At 39.6% G+C, this 10,610-nt stretch overlaps 4 non-coding genes across 4 annotated transcripts; all 4 read left to right on the forward strand.

The window, feature by feature from the left end:
* Window positions 1-1,852: 1,852 nt before the first annotated feature.
* On the forward strand, window positions 1,853-1,993 carry LOC146704891 (U4 spliceosomal RNA). Its single transcript, XR_014921801.1, has one exon. It is a non-coding gene; the product is annotated as a U4 spliceosomal RNA (small nuclear RNA).
* A 593-nt stretch (window positions 1,994-2,586) lies between these two features.
* On the forward strand, window positions 2,587-2,727 carry LOC146704892 (U4 spliceosomal RNA). The gene has a single exon (XR_014921799.1). It is a non-coding gene; the product is annotated as a U4 spliceosomal RNA (small nuclear RNA).
* Window positions 2,728-3,446: 719 nt separating this feature from the next.
* Window positions 3,447-3,587, forward strand: LOC146704893 (U4 spliceosomal RNA). The gene has a single exon (XR_014921800.1). It is a non-coding gene; the product is annotated as a U4 spliceosomal RNA (small nuclear RNA).
* Window positions 3,588-4,121: 534 nt separating this feature from the next.
* Window positions 4,122-4,262, forward strand: LOC146704894 (U4 spliceosomal RNA). The gene has a single exon (XR_014921803.1). It is a non-coding gene; the product is annotated as a U4 spliceosomal RNA (small nuclear RNA).
* The last annotated feature ends 6,348 nt before the right edge of the window (window positions 4,263-10,610 follow it).

The following is a 10,610-nucleotide window of genomic DNA, read 5'->3' on the forward strand; positions in this document are numbered from 1 at the left end:
GCATTATCCTACTGAAGCTTCACAACAAGTGAAAAAGGCCTCTAATATCCACACAGTGAAATTACTGCGTCAGACACACAGCGTGCAAAGTACGCGCCATTATGAGGGGCTAATAACCTGATGAAAAATACACATACAGCATGAGATACACCTCATGATTTTCAGCACCCTGTCTTCCGGTGGTCGACACTGAGAGGGTTTCAAAACTGATGAAACAAAGAATAGTGTTGCTTCTTCAACTCATACTCAAGGGAGCTTCATTAAAACTCTGCACTTAAGCTTTTGAGCTATACTGATGATCAAATATGCCCAAGAATTAAGTCTTTATCCCCAAACCTGTGCTTTGTAGAGTGAATTTTGTGCATTAGTTTTGTCACGTAAATGGACTTAAAGTATTAAAACTGAAAAGTACTCAATGCAGTGCATCCCTTGTGAGTGTTAGTATCACATATTATATAATTTGATCATTGTTACTCATGCATTAATTTAAAAGAAGGATTTAAACCAGCGGCAGGTTGAGTTGGTACTTATTTTGAACTCTAACACTGCTAACAACAGTGCAGTTTACGTATTTAGAACTTTCTCAGGGATATAAATATTCAAAGCCCCATGCTTCCAGAGATGACAGTCTAAAATAGTCTCTGGATCAGTGGAAAATTAATGGCCCTTCTGCAAATATGGAATTTGTTTAAAGCAATATGAAAGGCAATCCATTACACACTCACATATCTTTACTTAAAAAAAACCCACAAGGGTGGTGATGGCGATGGGGAGGTGTTTAATCAATTTCCGGTCTGGTCATTTTTCATTCCTTCCACTTAGTTTTACCGAGGATCACCAGGGAGTGCATCGTTTCAACTGGAATTGGAAAAAGGAAATTAGGAAATTACTTTACCTTGAGTGCTCGACTTAGTTTTTATTTATTTATATATAACACTATAATGACTGCCAAATTTGTTCCCTCCTCCCATTTTAAATTTAATTTTTCGGCAGACGACGAGCAGGAGGATGCAGGTGAGAAACACCAGTTTCAGTGTGTTTCAGGGTGGGCCTTGAGCTTTGTTGAGCTTTGTTTAGCATCTATGTCTGCAGACTTCATTCACTTTCACTAGTTGTTTTGCTCGTTCATCCCCTCGTGATAATGTTAAACGTATTTGGACGGTAATAAATAACCGTGTGATGGTCAGGTGGCGTCAGTCAGGCCAACACAAACTGAAATCTGCGGTCTACATGCGATTTCAACTAACCAGTAGTTAATAGACATAGCATCTGAAGCCTACAGTATTTTACATGTATTTTGGAATTAGGAGATACACGCAGGCCTTCCTGTGTATTTAATTATTTATTATTATTTATTCGTATTATTTTTTCAGTAATGTAGGCCTTCGCTGAAACCTAAGCAGGCGTATTCGTGCCTATACTGACATCTGGTGGTGTTTTATAATAACGTTGTTGAACCCACTGGACGTTTGAAGCGTTGACTATCGAAGGAAGCTGCCAACCGTGGTAAAATGTTAATTTAAAAAACAATAAAAAAAACAGCTATTTGGTGTGTTATTTGCGTGTAAGCATTTTCTGGGCAGCGTGAAGCTCTAAATGAAGGACAGGGCGGGGCTGAAACGACAGTGGAGGATTGAATGTCCCATGATGCACTGCGGCTTGGTAACAATTTCTAAATAATTTTAAACAACCAATGGTGCATACTTCGGCAAACATCGGCGGTGGACAAGTGAACGATTGTGATTGTGATCAAGGGACCGTAAAATTATCAAAACAAAAACATGAACGATAGCACCATAACTAAGGATCGCATGCAGCGAAATGGCCCCTCTGCTTGTGCTGAGTGGAGGTTAGCTTTGCGCAGTGGCAGTATCGTAGCCTATGAGGTTTATCCGAGGCGCGATTATTGCTAGTTGAAAACTTTACCCAATACCCCGCCTTGACGACTTGAAATATAGTCGGCAATGGCAATTTTTGACGGTCTCTACGGAGACTTCTTTTATTGTACAACTTAAATGTTCTGAATTTTAAAGAAAATTAGTTAGTTATATTAAGTGTTTATAATCTTTAACTAGCTCATGTTGAAAGGTTAGCGAGCTATACTGTTGGTTTATTGTGATGATTTTGAGAATGCTCAGTTCCCGAGCCCACATTGATAGACGTACCGTAGACTACGTCATTTCCTTTTTTAAATCCATAGCGCTTAATTATCATATATATATCCGCTGCGCTTAAAAGTAAATTCTCTTAATTCATCTTTTTTTTAACATTTATATTTATATTTGACTTTATTCACACTGATAAGCCCCCTGGGTATTTAACCGCAGTTACATTCAACACTACCTTGCCAGCCCCGCCAGTTCATTGTTTAGGATAAGGGGAACGCTTCGGTGTGTTTTGCATCAGTATAATCCCAGCTTTCTCGTGTTTGTGTGTTTGTGTTCATTTGCGTGAGTTCGTGGTAAATGATATCGGCTACATTTCTACAGTTTTAGTCTTTTGAATTATAAACCACACCCACTCCTACAACCATGATAGAGACATGTAGGGCCCAGAGAGACTACCCTGTCGGCGGACTAGTTCTTCAGCTTTGCGCAGTGGCAGTATCGTAGCCTATGAGGTTTATCCGAGGCGCGATTATTGCTAGTTGAAAACTTTACCCAATACCCCGCCTTGACGACTTGAAATATAGTCGGCAATGGCAATTTTTGACGGTCTCTAAGGAGACTAGTTTTCTTGTTAAAAATGAATTCTAATTAAACACATTCACTACTGTTTTCTTACTATAAATGTGTGGAATACTTCGAGAAGCTAGCTGGTAGTTAAAAGTATGAAAATGGTTTTATTGTGGGCTACGGTGTTCGCGTTTAATAACGAAGAGTATGATGCCTTATTTATTCATATTTTGTTGAGCAAATGTGTGAATCGCAGTTTTAATTCGTACTTAATATCTTATGTTCTGTGTGTTGTATAAGTTTGCATCATTGGCTATCCTCTCAGTTTTTGAAATGGCACGGTTAAAACTTTCTGGCTGAATACAGGAGCCCTAAAGTGACGCACCGGGGCACGTCACTTCCGGTTACAAGTTATTTCCAGTACTTGTATTTATAATTTTTGTTGTTGCTATTTAGTTACTCAGGCGGTTTGCCCGTGATTTTACACGCATCGATAACAAGCCATCACGTGCATTCACACGTGATGATGTTGTTTTGGATTACAATGAGCGCTTTTTGTGTTTTGTTCATGATCAAAACATTGTCATTTGCAAGGATTTTTATGTATATTTTTTATTTTGGATATTCTGTGCAACTAATATTGTTTATAGCTATACATGCGTCTAATTACAGCTCTATAAATCGTGCATGTTAAAGCCACGCCCACGGTTAAAACCCTAACAGAAAGGTGTAGGGCCCAGAGAGACTACCCTGTCGGCGGACTAGATCTTCAGCTTTGCGCAGTGGCAGTATCGTAGCCTATGAGGTTTATCCGAGGCGCGATTATTGCTAGTTGAAAACTTTACCCAATACCCCGCCTTGACGACTTGAAATATAGTCGGCAATGGCAATTTTTGACGGTCTCTAAGGAGACTTATCTTCTTGTTAAAAATGAACTCGAATTAAACACATTCACCACTGTTGTGTTGCTATAAATGTGTGGAATACTTCGAGAATGGCACGGTTAAAACTTTCTGGGTGAATGCGGGAGCCCTAAAGTGACGTACCAGGGCACGTCACTTCCGGTTACAAGTTATCTCCAGTACTTGTATTTATAATTTTTGTTGGCGTGTTTTTGTTGTTGCTATTTAGTTACTCAGGCGGTTTGCCCGTGATTTTACACGCATTGATAACAAGCCATCACGTGCATTCACACGTGATGATGTTGTTTTGGATTACAATGAGCGCTTTTTGTGTTTTGTTCATGATCAAAACATTGTCATTTGCAAGGATTTTTATGTATATTTTTTATTTTGGATATTCTGTGCAACTAATATTGCTTATAGCTATATATACGTTTAATTACAGCTCTATAAATCGTGCATGTTAAAGCTACGCCCACGGTTAAAACCCTAACAGAAAGGTGTAGGGCCCAGAGAGACTACCCTGTCGGCGAAGTAGCTCCTCAGCTTTGCGCAGTGGCAGTATTGTAGCCTATGAGGTTTATCCGAGGCGCGATTATTGCTAGTTGAAAACTTTACCCAATACCCCGCCTTGACGACTTGAAATATAGTCGGCAATGGCAATTTTTGACGGTCTCTAAGGAGACTTATCTTCTGTTTAAAGTGAGATCTTGCTAGTTAGAAAGAGTTACATGAGGTCAGTGTAATTTTTTGAGTTGTGTATCATTAGCGTCTATATTGTAGTTTCCAGACTATGTTGCCATCTACGTTAGGGTACTATAAAGAAAGGACAGTGTGTTATTCTCACCCTTGCCTTCATATATTACTGAAGTCATAAAAGAGAAAATATTGCACTGTAAGGTTGTATAACCAGAGCTTGAAACAAACTTTTTTTTTCTTAACTCAATTTTACTTTTAAAATACATTAAAAAAAGTTAATTGGCTTGTAAAATACAATCAGAGCTTGAAAGCTAAAGATACATTTTTAAGGTCAGTTTTATTTAAAAAATATAGCCACTTATATTACCTTACTTAAACACAGACAGACTGCAGACAACAGCTTAACAGTCTGAATGGTCTGAATAGAGTGTGTGCGTTAGTGACCTGAGTGATGGGGTTTACTCAGACCATGGCTGGATAGTTTTTGTTGACAGTTGCTGTATGTCTTTACTGTTAACACTGGAAATCTTTTTCTTTTAGATATATTCATTGAGAACTCAAAACTCTGCTCTCTTGTAGTGACATACTGTAAATTCTTATACATGGATTTTTAATGCATTTTTAATCACCCGTGTGTACAATGCAGTGAAGCTACCAGACCAGCAGGGGTCACTATATAGTTATGCTGAACTGGAGGATGACAAAAGCCTAAAGCAGAACTTGTATTTGTTTGTATGTTTAAAGTCTTTAAACGAAAGGTCATCTATTTTTTAGCAGAAAAATGAAGAATTTATACATATGCTTTAAAAAAAAAAGTTTTTCAAATTTGATGGTGATTGCCGTATCATGGTCCCTTGTGCTCGGTAGTTGCTTGTAATTGAGATTCTTTTTCTCAAGTGAAAGTGACATTTGCGTAATCATGTTTCAGCACCCTGTAGAGACTTGTGATTGCAGTGATCTCTGATTAGAAGAAGGGTGGGTTTTAGTCAATCACAGGGGTGGAGGTTTTAATCAAGGCGGTGTTCTCGTTTGGCAGATGAGCTCCAAGCCACTCGTCAAGCCTGTAAACATTATTACACCCTTGTTGTCACGTGAAAGCACTTCCCTCTTTCCCCCTTTCATACTGTAAGTACATGAAACTGTGATACATTCATTTTTCTAACACTGCTAAATCAACGCAACATTGGCTGAGATTTATAACTTGTGTCAGCAGCTTTGGTAATACGTAAAAAAAAATTGCTTTAAGATGTTCGCAAATACATTTTCACTCACAGTACTGCAGTTAAATTATCAGCAATATTAAAAACAATGAAATGCATTGACTCATTTTGATTTGTGTCTGAGCAATCATAAGATTAGCCCGCATTTTATTTCTGTATCTTTAATTAATCAGATCTGTTGTAATGTGATTTACGTAATCTTGCTGCTTGTAGCGTCTCCATTTCTGTTAACCAGAGGGTGAAAAAAAAAGAACGCTTTCAGATAAGTAATACATTTGGTTTTGTTCATCAAAGGTGACACTCTGGCTTTGAAGAGTGATTCGTATTTCCATTAATGACCCAAGTCGGCTTTTGCATTTAATCTGCATTCAGTGTGACCCATGAATAGTTTGCTTTTACTGTCTGTTGTACACATCCACCGAGCATTGATCAGCCGGTGCCATACTCAATATTCCTCGTGACCTGGTTATGGCCCTGTGTTTTCTAACTCTTATTCTCTCAGTGGAATAATGTCCGATAATATTTTATTATTTTTATTTTTGTCATTTATTGTAATCTCTCAAACTCTGACCTTTCCGATTTCATATAACAGCTCTGTATGTGTCAGAAATGAAATGGAAGACTTTGGGTGTTTTTCATGTTAGCGACAGCTGCAGACATGCCGAACATAAACAAATAAATTGCACAGCATCACAAGGACTAGTTCCTAGGTAACCATGTGACAGTACCGACAATTGCTATGGAAACCAGCGTATCCCCACTCTCGGTGTCTTTCTCTCCATCACCCCACCTCCAATGTATCTCTCGGGTCTTTCAGGAAATGTGTGAGAATCTTTTTTGTATCCCTGTGAATTGCTTTTACTTTCCAGGTTGGACAATGGCGTAGACTCGGCATCACATCACAGAAGGTAATTTCCCCTCATAGAGATGTAGCATAAATTCAGGTACGCTTAAATACCACAGACTGTTTACAAGGAGGGGGAAAAACATGTTTCATAATAAATTGAGTTGACAAAGCTTCCTAAAATATCAGACCTACTTTTCTATATTACCGTGCAATTAACTGCTCTGCTTTCATGTCTTTCTTTTAACTTATATGATACTGTAATTTGCACAAAGCACACTGCAAATGAAGACATTTGTCAAGATCAGAGTAAACAAAAACTTGTTTTAATCATTTTCCTTAGATCTTTTGTTCAGCGGGCAATTTGCAATCTGCTTTGCATGAGGTCTTTTGTTTTGATCCTGTTTATCACAAATCCAGTTACAACTCCGGGCTCCAAATGGAAAATCAAGCTTCTCTTCAAAGACAGAGACATCACAGCCTATTCTATGTTTTAAAAAAAAAGCAGGTGCAAATCTAATAGAGATGCTTTGATTTGTGGCCAATTATGGACATCCTTGTTGCTTCACCTTTTTGTAAGGGCCCTTTTTCCTCGAAGCTACGTCCGCTATTCTTGGAAGAGAACCAGTAATGTAGCGATCGCACGAGTGAGCAGAAACCTCAAAAGTTATCAAGTTATTCAACACACCCAATTAAACTTGTTACAATCCTCCAATGCCATTTCCCTCTTAATCGCTGCGTGGCGTACAAGGGGTTGCCCCCAATTAGTTGCCTCATGTGACACCCTGACTCGGAAGACGGCTATTGTGATTGTATTTCAGCCTCAATTACGTTGAAAATTGTTCAGGCAGAGGTGAACGGTCTCCTCGGGTCTTTTATCTGCCTTTCTTTGTCCGTCTTCTTTCGTTTGATTGTGACAGGGTGTCGAAGGGTAGTCCATCGTGTTTGGAACTGAACGAGTCTTTAGCTGTAACAATCGTATCCGTGTTTTGTAATCACGCCATTCTAAAGAGATAAAGAAGCTATTTTTAACAACTGTATTTTTGAAATGTTTTAAATACGGCTGGATTTTCTTTCATCAAAATAGGTGTAGCATGATGTTAATGTTCCATGAATTTAATTTACAAATGTCTGAAATATAGTTTTGGGGATGCAAATGTGCAGAAATTTTACTTAAACTCATTCAAAATGATTTTTGTACCTGACTGCCAGTGAACTTTGAGGTCATTTTAGTTATATGAGGAGTAAATGGTTATAAAAAGTCATTTAATAGCAGATAATTTGAGGTTACAGTCTTAATGGTTTTCCATCTTAGTTTTATAGCATAGCCAGTACATAATGAAACATATTCGGTAGCATTAAACTGACGATTAGTCCTTTTAGCGAGGATGAAGGTAATAATTATGGTTGTTACACTGTAGAAACATCATGATTTCAAAGGTGAACTGCATATTTTCTTCTCAGTCAGTGCACATAAATAAGAAATGCGCTTGAAACGTAAGAACATTTACCTCTTGTGGTGATGTTTGTCAAAGTTAAAGTTAACAGAAGTTTGTTAATGCGAGGAAGAAGGAACACGTGAGGAAAAAAAATTGTGCAGCGTTAAAACTGAATTACTGTGCTGTTTTCACGATTCTTGTCCCAGAGTTTTGAGTTTTGGCATTTGTCTCTTGTTTGTTTTTAGATGCTCTCTTTATTCTTATTTTAGCTCATTGTTTCCCACCTTACCATGGTGGATAGGTTTGTGTGTCCCGTAGATCTTCAAATGGAAATTGATCCTGGGTGAGGAGCCAGATGAAGAGTGATCCACGAAGTGGTTGCTGTCTGTCATGGTGGTAATCCCTAAACTGGATGGTGGACTGAAGAGAGAAGAGCTGAAGGAGCCCCATCGAGCTCTGTTAACTCGTGGGACTCAAGAGGCAACTGACAGGTACAAGCAGGTTGGTGTGCAGCTCTGGCAGTAGCTGAAGCAAAGATTCAGGTGTGGGAGCAGTTAGGTGAGGTCATGTAACAAGACTTTTGGTTTGCCTGGAAGCAGTTCTGGCAAACCGTAAGTAACAAAGAAGGGAGAGTGGTGTTTTAGCCACACAGCGTATATTGCATGTGGAGTGCTGATGACTTTGACCGAGGATATAGTCAGTTGAAGAACGAATGTTTTGAGTACCTCCTCAATCCCACTGTCATGCCTTCCAAAGGGAGGAAATAGAGTCTAGGGACAGCTCTGTCTGATGACTCACCCATCACTGGGGTGAGGGCGCATGGGGCGGATGAGATCCGCTCTGAGTTCCTTAGGGCTCTCGATGTTGCGGGGCTACCTTGGTTGACAGTTCTCTGCAATGTTGCATGGAGATTTAGATACCTGCTACTCTTCCACATTGAATTATGATGGTTTGGGCATCTCACTAAGATACCTCCTGAAGACTTCCTGGATGAGGTGTTCTGGGCATGTCCCACTGGGAGGAGGCCCTGCGGCAGACCAAGGACAATCTAGAGAGATTGCGTCTCTTGGCTGGCCTGGGTATGCCTCAGTGTTACCCTGGATGAGCTGGAGGATGTGGCTGAGGAGAGGGAGGTCAGGGCTTTTCTTTTTAGGCTGTCCTTCATGACCTGGACCTGGAAATAAACACAAAATAAATGGACAGATGAATAGATGGATCGTTTATTGTTAGGATTTGATTATCATGTATCCCTATTTTAAGCAAGACACCTGTGTCTTTCCCCCTTTGAGTTCATTATGTCTAATCAAAGTTTGTTTAGCAAAAATGGGCAGATAGATGTGCTTATATATATATTATATACATATGTAAACATTACATATAATGAGCAGCAGTTATTACAATGATACCACTATTTAATACTGTTGATTTTATGATATGGTTTCTACAATACAAGCTTAACAGCAGAACAAAAATCAAAAATACTTTAGTGCAACAGGATATATTAATTGTGCTGTCAAACAAACCCCACAGTTGCCCCGGCTTGGACAGTCTCGGTTGTTGACCAGCGTCCGGCAGCCTCGCCTCTGTCAGTGTGCCCCAGGGTGGCTGTGGCTATAATGTAGCTTGCCATCACCAGTGTGTGAATGTGTGTGTGATGGGTGGATGACTGGTTGTGTAAAGCCCTTTGGGGTCCTTAGGGACTAAAAAAGCGCTATACAAATACAGGCCATTTACCATTTAATTACTTACACAATCTCAAGACAATTCCCTCAGTGCATAATAACATCCATCCATTCGCTTCCGCTTATCCTTTTCAGGGTCGCGGGGGGCGCTGGAGCCTATCCCAGCTGTCATAGGGCGAGAGGCAGGGTACACCCTGGACAGGTCGCCAGTCTGTCGCAGGGCTAACACACAAGGACAGACAACCATTCACACTCACATTCACACCTAGTGGCAATTTGGATTATCCAATTAACCTATCCCCACAAGTCTTGCATGTCTTTGGACGGTGGGAGGAAGCCGGAGTACCCGGAGAGAACCCACACAAACACGGGGAGAACATGCAAACTCCACACAGAAAGACCCCGGCCTGATGGTGGAATTGAACTCAGGACCTTCTTGCTGTGCGGCAACAGTGCTAACCACCGTGCTGCCTAATAACATTGTACTGGAAATTAACAGTATGTGTATGAAAAGTATGAAAGAACTGATGTAACAAGCTAGTAAGAAAGGTAAAGCTAAAGAATTTATCCAACTTCATGGAAGTGCATCATGGCTCAGTTAAATATACAGTCCAACTCACGAGTTAGCTTAGTGAGATCCAAATTTACATAATATCTACAAATGAAAACAGAAATGATCAGCAATAATATTACACAGGTTGAACGAAAACCAAACCATTTAAAATTTGTCTAACATAATTTAATTGTCGACGTTTCTATTTTAGAAACTCGTCACGGTCCAGTTCTCAGATGCCATGTCTTTAATTCTTCTCCTGTGTAAAACTGGTTCAACCCTTCTAATTTTCACAGCAGACTGAATGTGTGAATATTCACACAGTGGAACTGCAATGTAACCAGGATGTCCGTAACAGAACGTTTCAGTTTCTTGTTGTGCTATGAGGCTTCTTCTGTGTAGCCAGAATATCATTGGCAGATAGTTTCTAAATTTATGCTGTATAGGAATTGTTATTGAAGTCAGTGTATAGTATCATCATGTTTGCACGTTCATATAAACACGTAAGTGTACCGGTTGTCAAAAAAGGAAACCATAGCTGCTTCAGACTATTAGGTGCCGAGGCCTTGTAGCCTAGAGTAGCCTGCGGCTCTCAG

The sequence above is a fragment of the Copadichromis virginalis genome, linkage group LG7 (assembly GCF_057382275.1).
Source record: "Copadichromis virginalis isolate Kocher_CV1m ecotype Utaka linkage group LG7, C_Virginalis_male_GT1.1, whole genome shotgun sequence".
Classification (NCBI taxonomy): domain Eukaryota; kingdom Metazoa; phylum Chordata; class Actinopteri; order Cichliformes; family Cichlidae; genus Copadichromis; species Copadichromis virginalis.